Below are 12595 nucleotides of genomic sequence, written 5' to 3'. Positions count from 1 at the left end.
ATTGGCGTCACCTAGTGTGGTAACTCACAGTGTCACCCCACCCTTCCCCCCTCCCCCACCATCAATTACCTCCTCCTGCACCAGGCCATATAGAATCCTTAGCAATGGTTTTTTCTACTCGTAAATTGGAATTACCGTATATCACTGAATGTAACAATAGACAATAGGAGCTGGAGTAGGCCCTTCGGCCCATCGAGCCAGCACCGCCATTTTACAGATCATGGCTGATCACCCTTTCCAGCCTTATCCCCATAACCCTTAACTCCTTTGCCCACTAGAGTCTTATCTAACTCTCTTTTGAACATAATCAGCGAATCTGCCTCTAACACCCTCTGTGGCAGAGCATTCCACAGATTCACACTTCTCTGGGTAAAAAAATGTTTTCTCATCTCCGTCCTAAAGGGCCTACCCTGTATTCTTAAACTATGCCCTCTAGTCCTCGTCTCCCCCATCATTGGGAACAAGTAATCCGACTTCACCCTGTCTATCCCCCTGTAAATTTTGTATACCTCAATCATGTCCCCCCTCATCCTTCTAAACTCCATCGGATACAACTCCAGTTTTTCTAGCCTTTCAGCATATGTCAACCCCGCCATCCCTGGAACTAACCTTGTAAATCTGCGCTGCACACCCCCTATAGCTAGTATGTCCTTCCTCAAAATTGGAGACCAGAACTGGACGCAATACTCCAGGTGGGGTCTCACCAGGGCCCTGTACAACTGCAGAAGGGCGTCTCTGTTCCTAGACTCCAATCCCCTCTTTATGAAAGCCAACATGCCATTTGCCTTCTTCACAGCTTTCTGAACCTGCATGTTAGCCTTCAGTGACCGGTGAACAAGTACACCCAGATCCATTTGCACCTCCCCACTCCCTAGCTTGTCTCCATTTAAATAAACGGCAATAGTCGCGAGATAAAGAACTCGCAAAATTAGTTACAACATTATTAGTAACTTAGCAGAAGTCTTTTTTTATTTTTCTCCTTTTTCCCATTACTTCATTCTCAAAAATGTTATTGATTTAGGTTTTCAAATACTAATAACCATAATATCGTAGCTAAAATACAAGAAAATTTGATTAAAAAACGGTTGACAATTGAGGAGTGCAGTGAAACAAAGGGATTTAGGAGTCATGGTACATAATTCCCTGAAAGTTGAATCACATGTCGATAAGGTGGTGAAGAGGCATTTAGTATGTTGGCTTTCATAAATCAGAGTAGAGAACACGGGATGTTATGTTGAAATTGCATAAGGCATTGGTGAGGCCAAATTTGGGATATTTTGTGCAGTTTTGGTCACCGAATTACAAGAAGGATATAAACAGAATAGAGGGAGTTTACCAGAAGGTTGCTGGGGTTTTAGGGTTTGAGTTACAGAGAACGGTTGAGAAGACTGGGACTTTATTCCCTGGAGAGTAGAAGGTTGAGGGGGGGATTTGATAGAGGTATTCAAAATTATAAGGGGGATGGATGGAGTCAATGTGGACAGGTTTTTCCACTGAGAGGGGGGAGGGAAGAGTCAAACAAGGGGGGAATGGATTGAGAGTAAAAGGGAAACATGAGGGGAAATTTCTTCTCGCAGAGGGTGGTGGGGGTGTGGAATGAACTTCCGGCAGAGGTGGTAGAAGCGAGATTGATGTTAATATTCAAGGATAGGTTGGATAGGTATATGGACGGGAGAGGTGTGGAGAGTTATGGGCCAAATGCGAGCCAGTGGGACTAGGTGGGAGATAATGTTTGGCACAGACTAGTATGGCCAAAGTGGCCTGGTTCAGTGCTGTAAATGGTTATATGGTTATACCAGCAGCAATGAAAACAACAGCGTGTGCTTATAGCACGTGAAGATGAAACGACGTGATTTGAAGCGTCATGGTCATTGGGTAATAATGACCAGAACTCATTAAAAGGTTCAAAAGGTAAATTAGCACAGGTTTTAGCCTTGTAGGTATATTGATACATGTCAGCTTGGCTTACGAAAGATGTTTTTGTTTTTATAACTTAACTACAGGGATATTTTTATGAAAAATAATCAATTTCTGCTGAAACACTGCACAAAAATTTTATAGACAGTCATGTTGGTGTCATCCCCCCGATGGTGTCACCCAGCACGGACTGCACTGTGGTGATATGTAATTACATCACTAGGTCACCAGGGGTCATCCCGGTGACCTTGTCTATAAAGCAGTCCAGAGCTACAGTCTGACCTTCCAGGTTTGTCTTGCAGAGACACAAGACCTCTTAGTGTACATATTAGTTTATTAAAGCTGTCTTATACTCACACTGCTGGTGTGGTTATTGTCAGTACCATTTAATAAACTAATATGACAGCTACTAGGATGGAAGCTGCTTCTGCTCCAACACACATTCCCGACCACCTGGAGACTCTTCCTGAGGAATGGAATCCGGGGACGACCAGCACGCATGTGCTTCCAAGGACAGAGACAGCAAGGAACCACTGTACTGGAATCGTGGTGGAATGTGGGGAAGACCACAGAAGTATGATAGAGCAGGTTAAGAAATGGCCAAGAGCCCATGGGTTCGCCGGTACAGGCGCCGCCGACCCTAAACCCCGGTCCGATCAGAAAGGGGCCACTACAAGTGTGGGTGGAAGGATCTGCACAAGTCTACATTTAACTGCAACATTCTATACCGCCCCGGGAGACTCAACGAGCCCCTGTACGCGCTGTCCAGAGGCACTTGTGCCATCCTTACCTACACGTCCCAGTTGCAGAACTTGCACAATGAACTGGGCCACCCGGTGGTCGCTAGATTGTTTCACTTCATTAAAACCCAAAACCTCTCATTTTCGGTAGAGGAAGTGAGGTCAGTGAACAAGAGCTGCCCCATCTGTGTGGAATGCAAACCACAATTTTACCGGCCACACAAAGCGACCCTGATAAAAGCTACCAAACCTTTTGAGTCCACTCCCGTCCAATAATAGAAATGTCTATTTCCTAAATGTAATAGATGAATATTCCCATTTCCCTTTCGCAATCCCGTGTTCTGATGTATCTGCAGCCACTGTTATAAAATCCCTCCAACCCATCTTCACCATATTTGGGTACCTGAACTACATACACAGACAGTGGGGCTGCATTCATGAGCGCAGAAGTACAGCAGTACCTGCACGAGAGAGGGATTGCTACCAGCCGCACTACAAGTTACAATCCCAGGGGAAATGGACACGTCGAAAGGGAAAAGGCCACTATCTGGAAAATGGTCCTCTTGACTTTAAAAGCAAAAGACCTGCCTGTTACTAGATGGCAAGAAGTGTTGCCAGAAGCCCTACACTCTATACGTTCTTTGTTGTGTACTGCCACTAACATGACCCCACATGACTGTATCATTTTTTCACAAGGAAAGCCACGATGGACACAGTACTGCCTAAATGGATGATGACACTGGGACCTGTTCTCCTCCAGAAGCACTGCAGACCCCACAAAGTGGACCCGCTGGTGGATCAAGTGGAGTTGAGGCACGCAAACCCTCAGTACGCCTTCGTCACATTCCCAGATGGAAGAGAAGACCCGGTGGCCACCAGGGATCTCGCGCCGGCCGGATGTGTGAACAACGCGGAGGAAACACAGATGTCTACGGATCAACAATGAGTGCAGCATCAGTCACTAGAACAGTCATCCATCGAGTCACCCCAGAGGACTAGACCACCCCACCCCGGAAATCAGGACCCTGGGTACGCCTGCCCCACAAAATATCACCACCCTAGACTTGATGGCAGGACCTAATACCATACAAGAGGATCCCCAGCCCACATGGCCATCTAGTACTCCCACTCCCACACCTCCACCAAGAAAGGCTGAAAGGCAGACCGCACTCCCCACCCCTATACCACTACCGAGGAGGACCAGAAGGCAATGGAAGCCAAAAAAAATTTTGGACTTATGAACTTATAAACAAGTGAAGGAGGACGGGGGGGGGGGAGGTGGTGGTGGGGATAACAATTTTTAAGGGGGGTGAATGTGGTGATAAGTAACTACACCACTAGGTCACCAGGGTTCATTCAGTGACCTTGTATATAAAGCAGTCCAGAGCTATAGTTTAGCCTTCAGGTTTGTCTTGCAGAGAGACAAGTCCCCTTAGTGGGCATATTAGTTTATTAAAGCTGTCTTATACTCAGACTCCTGTTGTGGTTATTGTCAGTACACGCACCCTGGTGGTGACGCCAAATTTTTCGACCAAAATTTGAGAAAACCAACGGGTTGATTTATGTTTGCAACTGTGTATTGAGGGGCTTAGCGGTCGAGGGCCCCACACAGGCTGTGGGCTGATGGAGACTGGCTCATGGGGACCAGGTTTCAGAACTGGGATTCTAAAGGTTGCTGAGGGCAAGAAGGACTCCCGAAGGGCCTGGGGCGCTGATCCTGATCGTATTGGAAGTTTGGACCTGGTCACCAATAGAGCAAACAGAAGTCTGTGCGGCTGCAGAAGCCGCGGGAGCGCTTGGAGAAGAATCCACGGACCCTCAGTGACTGAAAGAACTCTCTTTTGTTTCTCTTTCTTCTGCTTTTAGGGGTGGCAGGCTCTTTGTTTGCCTTACGGCAGATAAAAGTTAAAGTGCATCGTGTATGTTAGCTTTTTAATGTATTATTGATGCATGATCAATTACGCAAAGACTGAAGTTACTGGAACTGAAGACTTTTGTTTGCAAGAGATGGTCAGCATCCCTTGTATTGCTGGCTCTCCCTGACCCGGACTCGAACTGGGGGCAGGAAGGTGGCACAACAGCCTTCGTGGGGGGATAAAGGGGAGGAGTCACAAGCCGGCCAGTGAGAACAGGGTCAAACAGGTCATATCATTTACATACAATAGTGGTTTCTCCACAATTATTATGTGACAAAAAAATAGGAACATTGAACCTTGAAATCAGGGCAGGGTGTAGGACATGGTGTTGAGAAGACCAACTCCAATTACAAACCAGAGTGAAGAACAACAGCAGCTAAAACAGTATATAATTCATGTACTTCTGTCAACCTGAGGAAGTGCACAGAGCAAATAACAGCCTGCTGGAGGAACTCAGCAGGGAGAGCAGCATCCGAAGGAGAATGTTTCGGGTCTGAAACTCCTCAATGTCTCCACTCCCCTAAACCCAATCGAATCCATACACCTCTCAAGGTTGATGTGAAGGTTGATAGGATAGTTAGAAGTGGATGCTGGGTTTCATTAGTAGGGGAATGAGTGCAAGAGTCAAGAGGTTATGTTGCAACATTACAAATCTCAGGTGAGACCACACTTTCAGCATTGTGTTCAGTTCTGGTCACCTTATTATAGTAAGTGTGACAGAGTATATAGATATGTTTTTGGGAGATACATTTGTTTTGTTAGAGTAGGTCACATACAAACACTTTAAAACAGATCATTTGAAATACTGGAGCTCTGCTAATGCTAGACAGCTTTTGCAAGAGCTTTGGAGAGTGCTCAAGAGACTTCGCTAATGGATTGTTGTTTACAAAAAGGCAACAGATGAAATATCTTGTTCGAGCTGCAGATTGTCTGGAGTTGTTCTAAGAGGGTCATGTGGTATTGCAAGCAGAGAGAGTAAAACAGGTTTTCTCGGTGTGTGTGTCTTTCTCTCTCTCTCTCTCTCTCACACACACACACACACACAGACACACACACACACACACACACACACACACGCACACACTCACACACAGAGAGAGATAAGTTCTACAGAGATACAGATGGCAACAGCAACTGGGACTGGAAAAGGACAAGCTGACAAGCTTGTGGAAAACCCCATTTGGAAGATGGGTTATGAGTTCTTAGTTCAGTCTTGTGGTTCATGCAAGAGGAGAGGACTGGCTGTCTAATGTTTCACTTGGAATAGGTGAAACAAGAAGGAACTCTGTGATGACCTGAAAGAAAGAGGTTATCATCTGGAGAACCCTTAAGGTGCAAGTTTTGTCAGCAAGACACTGAAGTGGCTGATAAAACTGGAATCAGTTGTGGATGTCCTGGAACAACAAAACTCTCTTTGAAAACTGACAAGAACCTTCTTGAGTGGTAACCATATACATTTCAAGCATCAAAGCCTGGTGAACTTTATAAATGTTAAATTCTGTGCACAGGATAAGAATCGCCTGCAACCAGTGAACTTGGAGGAGTGAGAAGTGAGATTGGACTGTGAACCAAATAACTTTTCTGAACTTACACACACATTACATACACGTGCGCTTAGAATTAGAAGGGGGTTAAGTTAGGTTAGGAAAGTCAATAGTGATAAGTTAAAGTGTGATTCTGTTTTCATGTTTAAAAATAATTAAAAGCAGCTTTTGTTTAAGTCACCATTTGTCTTGATGAATATCTATTGTTTCTGGGTTTTGGGGTCCTCTGGGCTCGTAACAGAAGGATGTGGAAGCCATGGAGAGGGTGCAGAGGAGCTTTACCAGGATGTTGCCTGGATTGGGAAACAAGTCTTATGAGGCAAGATTAGCCTTTTCACTTGGGAGCAAAGAAGGATGAAAGGAGATTGAATAGAGATCTACAAGAATTTGAGAGGCATAGACAGGGTGAAGAGCCGGCACCTGTTTCCTAGGGCAGGTATAGGAAACACCAGAGGACATCTGTACAAAATGAAAGGAGGGAAGTTTAGGGGAGACATCAAGGGTAAGATTTTTACACAGGGAGTTGTGGGTGCCTGGAATGCCTTGCCGGGGATGGTATAGGTTGGCACAGCATCGAGGGCCAACAGGCCTGTACTGTGATGTTCCATGTTCTATGTATTACATTCTATGAAGGGTTCTGGTCAAAAACATCATCCATTCTTTGTCTCCCTCCGATGCTGCTCGACCCACTAAGATCCCCCAGCAAAGTGTTTTATGCTCCAGATTCAAGGGACTGCTGTCTCTGGTGTGTAGCCAAAGTGCACAGAGTCTCAGTTTAATATCCGATCTGAAATGCCTGCACCTAAAACAATCACGCACTGGCAGACGCACATTTAAAGTTGTGGGAGGGGTGGAGTTTTAAAGGGGATGCACGGGCAAGTTTTTTTACCTAGAGAGTGGTGGGTTCCTGGAACAGGCCGTCAGGAGAACTGATGGAAGCAGGTACAATGGAAGTGTTTCAGAGGTTTCTAGGCCATGCCCTCATTTCTGAAGCAGAGGAGGTGTTTATGTTCTGCTTATCAAAGAGAGGGATATCCATTGAGCCAGAGTTGATAACAGTGTCGGACGTTTGAACCTGGAGCTCGGGCGGCCGATGGATCGAACAGGAGTCTGTGCGGCTGCAGAGGCTGTGGGAGTGCTGGAGGTGAATTCACATGACTCCGAAGGAATTCTCTTTTGTTTCTCTTTCTCTCGTGCTGTAAGGGCACGGGGCAACACTAACGGTAACTCTTTTTCTGCCTTGTTGCAGAAAGAAGGCACTTTTGTCTGTTATTACCTAACCCTAACTCTAACCCTCACCAAAGCCTTCGACACCGTGAGTAGGAAAGGGCTTTGGCAAATTTGGCAAATACTAGAGCGCCTCAGTGCCCCCCAAAGTTCCTCAACATGGTTATCCAACTGCACGAAAACCAACAAAGTCGGGTCAGATAGAGCAATGAGCTCTCTGAACCCTTCTCCATTAACAATGGCATGAAGCAAGGCTGCGTTCTCGCACCAACCCTCTTTTCAATCTTCTTCAGCATGATGCTGAAACAAGCCATGAAATACCTCAACAATGAAGATGCTGTTTACATCCGGTACCACACGGATGGCAGTCTCTTCAATCTGAGGCACCTGCAAGCTCACACCAAGACACGAGCAACTTGTCCGTGAACTACTCTTTGCAGACGATGCCGCTTTAGTTGCCCATTCTGAGCCAGCTCTTCAGCGCTTGACGTCCTGTTTTGCAGAAACTGCCAAAATGTTTGGCCTAGAAGTCAGCCTGAAGAAAATTGAGGCTCTCCATCAGCCAGTTCCCCACTATGACTACCAGCCCCCCACATCTCCATCGGGCACACAAAACTCAAAACGGTCAACCAGTTTACCTATCTCGGCTGCACCATTTCATTGGATGCAAGGACCGACAACAAGATAGACAACAGACTCGCCAAGGCAAATAGCGCCTTTGGAAGACTACACAAAAGAGTCTGGAAAAACAACCAACTGAAAAACCTCACAAAGATTAGCGTATACAGAGCCGTTGTGATACCCACACTCCTGTTCGGCTCCGAATCATGGGTCCTCTACCGGCATCACCTACGGCTCCTAGAACGCTTCCACTAGCGTTGTCTCCGCTCCATCCTCAACATTCATTGGAGCGACTTCATCCCTAACATCGAAGTACTCGAGATGGCAGGGGCCGACAGCATCAAATCCACACTGCTGAAGATCCAACTGCGCTGGGTAGGTCACGTCTCCAGAATGGAGGACCATCGCCTTCCCAAGATCGTGTTATATGGCGAGCTCTCCACTGGCCACCGTGACAGAGGTGCACCAAAGAAGAGGTACAAGGACTGCCTAAAGAAACCTCTTGGTGCCTGCCACATTGACCACTGCCAGTGGGCTGATATCGCCTCCAACTGTGCATCTTGGCGCCTCACAGTTCGGCGGACAGCAACCTCCTTTGAAGAAAACCGCAGAGCCCACCTCACTGACAAAAGACAAAGGAGGAAAAACCCAACACCCAACCCCAACCAACCAATTTTCCCCTGCAACCACTGCAACCGTGTCTGCCTGTCCCGCATCGGACTTGTCAGCCACAAACGAGCCTGCAGCTGATGTAGACATTACCCCTCCATAAATCTTCGTCCGCGAAGCCAAGCCAAAGAAAGAAAGAAGAAAGACTTGTGCTGTACCATTAAGTCAAGTTTATTGTCTGATTATACAGGAACAACCCGACAGAACAGCGTTCTCCAGACCTCGGTGCAAAATACACTGACACACAACCAGACATAACACACATACAGACAGACTATATATATGCAGCACAAAAATTTCATCTCTACAAGTAAATAAATATTGTTTTGTGAATATGAGAGTCTCGTAGGGTCAATGTGAGCAGTTCCTTTGGTCATTCAGCGTTCTCCCTGCCCGTGGGAAGAAGCCGTTCCTCAGCCTGGTGGTGCTGGCTCTGATCCTCCTGCATCTCTTCCCCAACGGGTGCAGCTGAAAGATGCTGTGTGTGGGGGGTTGAAGGGGTCCTCAATGATTTTGGTCTGACAATATTACATGACACTAAAGGAATCATGAATTTTGACCAGCAGGGGGATTGGAGTGGGGTGAAGGCACACAGAGATCTGAGAGCCCCACTAATAATAGACTTGAGCATTTTCCCAGCAACTTATGGAGAGAAATCGGTCGACACTTTCTCTCTTTCCTTTCTTGAATACTGATTCTATTTTTTCTAAAGACAGCAGATGCTCAAATCTGGAGCAAAAACACAGCTAGAGGAACTGAGTGTGTAAAGTAGGATCTGTGTGATTGGGGGGTTGGGGCAATTGTCGACATGTTGGTTCGTGACCCTGTTCATATAATCACACACCAACTGGCTCTAAGACAGTTTTTTACCCTGCCGCCATGAGGCTCCTGAATAAATCTCCCAGAAGTGATGTCAAGCACTATGAGGTCTGCAATAACTCCAGCAGCTACCTCACCAGTGTGACTGGTCTTGACACCCTGAATGACGTAACTTGCCATAAATGAAAATTTGTTTCAACAGTTGGTTACAAGCCCAGAGGACCCCAAACCCCAGCAGCAATAGATATTCATCAAGACAAATGGTTACTTAAACAAAAGTTGCTTTTAATGATCTTTAAACATGAAAACAGAATCACACTTTAACTTATCACTATTGACTTAACTAACCTAACTTAACCCCCTTCTAATTCTAAGTGCATGTGTATGTAATGTGTGTGTAAGTTTAGAAAAGTTCTTTGGTTCACAGTCCAATCTCACTTCTCATTCCTCCAAGTTCACTGGTTGCAGCAAATCTTATACTGTGCACAGAATTTAACATTTATAAAGTTCACCAAGCTTTGATGTTTGAAAAGTAAATGGTTACCACTCAGGAAGGTCCTTGTCAGTTTTCAGAGAGAGATTTGTTGTACGCTGGACACCCAGTCACTTCAGTGTCTTGCCGAAGAAATTTGCCCCCTCAGGGTTCTCCAGATGATAACCTCTTTCTTTCAGGTCACCACAGAGTGCCTTTTTGTTTCTCTTATTCCAAGTGAAACATTAGACAGCTAAGCCTCTTCTCTTGCATGAATCACAAGGGCTTTGACCAGGCTGAACTAAGAACTCACAACGCGTCTTCCAAATGGGGTTTTCCACAAGCTTGCTAGCGTGTCCTGTTCCAGTCCCAGCTGCTGGTGCTGCTGACTGTAGAACTGATCTCTCTCTTTCTCTCTCAGAAAAATACCCGTTTGACTCTTTCTGCTTGCAATACCACATGACCCACCTGGAACAGCAAGTTCCCCTCCAGACAATCTGCAGCTCTGACATGTTCTTTCATCTGTTGCCTTTTTATAAACAACAATCCATTAGTGAAGTCTCTTGGGCACTCGCCAAAGCTCTTGCAAAGGCTGTGGCCCCCAACATGTCTAGCATGAACAGAGCTCCAGTATTTTAAATAAGATCTGTTTTAAAGTATTTGTATGTGACCTACGGTAACAAACCCTGCCCCAATTTATCTCCCAAAAACATATCTATATTCTCTGTCACAAGTTCTAATGCCAGATTTGTTTATAACAAGAACAAAATGTTCAAAGGTTCCTTATATTGCTATGTAATAATACATTAGCATGCAGTATAGATTATAAAAGTCAATTTTTGTCTGCCATGGGGCAAAGAATCATCATGAGCATTGCCCAGCGGCCCCAACACTAGGCGAAAGAAGGCAAAAAGAGAACCCCCCCCTTCAGAGTCACCGGGTGTCTGTGGATTCACCTCCAGCACTCCAGCAGCCCCTGCAGCCTCATGGATTCCAATTCAAACCATCGGCCACCTGAGCTCCAGATCCAAACCTCAGAGGCAATCAGGAAGCTTTCAGCGCCTGAGGCCCCTGGGATCATAGCAGTTAAGTGTGAACACCGCTTCCTGTTTCACAACTTTATATAGGACGCTAAGCGTTTGGAAGGATCCTTTTGGCCCACTTTGTTTCTGCTGACCTTAAAGCTTATCGACACAACTTTCTTGAGGCCTGTATCCCTCTGGACCGGTAGTTCTCAACCCTTTTTTCTTTCCACTCATATCTCACTTTAAGTACTCCATCTGCCATCGGTGCTCTGTGATTAGTAAAGGATTGCTTAAGGGTAGGATATGGGTGTGGGTGGGTGGAAAGAAAAAGTTTGAAAACCACTATTTTAATTGTACCTCATTGACTCGTTATGTGCTCGGTTTCATAACTCCAAAGGAAATGACCAGTGACCATTTTTCTCAAGCCATATATCTCAGTAACGGTTGGGTCTAGAGCAGTGGTTCTCAACCTTCCCTTCCCACTCACATCCCACCTTAAGCAATCCCTTATTGATCACATAGCACCGATGGCCTAGGGATTACTTGAAAATGGTATGTGAGTGGAAAGAAAAAGGATGAGAGCGACTGCTCTAGATTTTTCCTATCTAAGTATCTGTCCAAATGTATCTGCCTTGACCATCTCTCCTGGACAATGGCCAAGCGGGCTTGGTGAATTGGGGGAGGTGAAGGATGACAGGCTTATCTCTGTTCTCAAGGGTCCCTCTTATATTCTGAGGCTGTGCACTCTGGTTCAAAACTCTCCCAACACTTGAAGTATCTTCTCCACACCCACTTTCATTATCAGTTGATTTCAATGAGATCCCCTCTCATCTTTCTAACTGCAGTGAGTACAGGTCCAGACCCATTGGCTGTCACTAGTCGTTTAGTAATGGAGTAAAGAAGTTCACAAAATGTGACCCAAATCCAAATGTTCACAGAGACTGAGAAAACTATTCATAATTAACTGCCGAACTCCTTGACCTTGATGAGGGTGAGTGAGGTGATTTAAATAGTAGCCATAAAATCATAAGGACCATAAGACATAGAAGCAGTAACTCGTTGGAATTTAGGAGGATGAGAGGGGATCTCAGTGTGAAACATTTTAAATGTTGAGATGTATTGGCAGAGTAGATGCAGAAAGTTGCTTCCCAAGGTGGAAGAGGTTAGGACAAGAGGGCATAACCTCAGGATTGAAGGGTGTCCTTTAGAACAGAGATGCAGAGGAATTTGTTTAGGCCAGTGGTTCTCAACCTTCCCACATATCACACCCACATCCCACTTTAAGTCAGCCCTCTGCCTTCGATGCTCTATGATTAGTAAGGGATTGCTTAAGGTGGGATGTGAGTGGGAAGGGAAGGTTGAGATTCACTGCTCTAGACCCAATTGTTATTGAAATATTTTGCTTGAGAAAAATTGTCATTGTCCCATTTCCTTTGGAGTTATGAAACCGTGCACATAAAGAGTCCATGAGGGACGATTAAAACAGTGGCTTTCAAACTTTTTCTTTCCATACATACCACCTTAAGCAACCCCTTACTAATCACAGAGCACCAAAGGCATAGGGAATCCTTAAAGTGGTATGTTAGTGGAAAGAAAAAGGTGGCTGGGGGCAAGGATCTATGATCGGGAGTTCGGATGGGCAGGT

Source organism: Narcine bancroftii, chromosome 3 (genome assembly GCF_036971445.1).
Source record: "Narcine bancroftii isolate sNarBan1 chromosome 3, sNarBan1.hap1, whole genome shotgun sequence".
In the NCBI taxonomy this organism is placed as follows: Eukaryota; Metazoa; Chordata; class Chondrichthyes; order Torpediniformes; family Narcinidae; genus Narcine; species Narcine bancroftii.
The sequence above is the reverse complement of the archived record's forward strand: the minus strand, read 5'-3'. Positions refer to the sequence as shown.